General features: G+C 50.1%; 1 pseudogene; it reads left to right on the forward strand.

Annotated features, from left to right (window-relative positions):
* The first annotated feature begins 445 nt into the window (after positions 1–445).
* Positions 446–1,263, forward strand: LOC121837840 (annotated as a pseudogene).
* Positions 1,264–1,521: the final 258 nt, after the last annotated feature.

Genomic DNA, 1,521 nt, shown 5'->3' on the forward strand with positions numbered 1-1,521 from the left:
CCCTTCAGAGTCCCAGGAGAAGTATTTCTCTGGGCACCAAGCGCCACCACGTGGTAAAATACCAATCAGTTGTGTTTGCAAATGGAATGCTATGCGAGCTTGACGGACCGTACAAGGGACGTCGACATGACTTTGGTATGTGTTGTTGCCTGAGACCAGCGATAAAAAGGGTACAGAGCATATCGGTCTCGCGAATAGGAAATTTGAGTCAGAAATAATTTCTTGAAGGGGTTGTGAAACATATGTAAAGAATTCTGAGCTATATGCTTATTTGTAGTCATGATTGTTGTGGCGGTGCCACTATCGTATGGTGGCTCCACTAGCGCGTTGCGTGGCCATAAGAGAGAAGAGATAATAAAGATAAGGGTTCTTCATTGGTACTGGAGGAGCCTTGTCACTTTGGCTGCTTTGGCAGTGGCAACTGTGACGACAAGAAGGCGATGGCATGAGCCTCATGGTGTTCCCCTCATTCCTGCCTGCCCCCGGAAAACCTGCTATTCTGTGGAAACAGTGGCAACGAGTGTTTAACAACTACTTGCTAGCTATGCGAGGCGACGCCCGCGAACATGCCCGGCAGAAGGCCCTGCTGCTGCACTGCTTTTGGCTTGAGGGCCAACTGATCTTCTACACTCTTCCGGAGACGCGCCCTTCGACTGGGACTGCGTGAACCAACTGGAGGCCAAAAGACACCCACTGCACTGGACGTGTACGATGTCGCTCTGGCAGTCCTGGGGAGCTACTTTGCGGCAACTTCAAACGTGTTCGACGCACGACATCGCTTCGGGCATCGAGTGCAGCTGCCTGGGGAATCCATGGATGGACACATTTTTTGCTGAACTACGGAACCTGTCGTCGAACTGCGATTTTGGAGCCATGATGGACGAGTTCATCCGAGGTCAGCTAGTTGCAAAGAGGTCGATCCAGCAGCTACGAGAGCGGCTGCTCCTGGAGGGTACTTGTCTCACCCCGGACTGTGCATTGCTCATCGGTTGTCTTACCGAAGAAACAGTACGTTACTCTAAGGAACTTGTATCAGCTTCAGCAATGCAGAAGATAGACGCTAAGCCTATGCGGAGCGCCGATCAACCACGCGTCCACGGGAAGGTGAGCTCCGCCCTCCTCTGGAAAGAAGTTCTATCGTTCTGGGTCGTCGCGACATCTTGCGAATTTCGGTACATGTCAGGCAAGAAGGAAAACGTGCACTGCATTCGGAAAATTCTGGCATATTCGTGCGGTCTGCATAAGTACCGCCATCCACATTAATGAAGTCCGCCCCATCAGAGAAGTTGGCTGCTTGGATAGCTGCGAGGATGCCGTCCTCAGTATTTCGCGGGTACACGAAAATCGGTATCTCCATTTCTATTCATGTCGCGGAAACGCTGTTATATATTTTGGATTACACTGGGTCAGCAGTTTCGATAATCTCTGAAGATACATATCAGAAGAATTTTGATTCTTCGCTTCGACCACGGGGCTTGGCTGTTAATTTGTTTGATTTTTAGCAGCTGAATATTTCAGTGA

The sequence above is a fragment of the Ixodes scapularis genome, unplaced genomic scaffold, assembly GCF_016920785.2.
Source record: "Ixodes scapularis isolate PalLabHiFi unplaced genomic scaffold, ASM1692078v2 PGA_scaffold4__175_contigs__length_147842914, whole genome shotgun sequence".
Lineage (NCBI taxonomy): Eukaryota > Metazoa > Arthropoda > Arachnida > Ixodida > Ixodidae > Ixodes > Ixodes scapularis.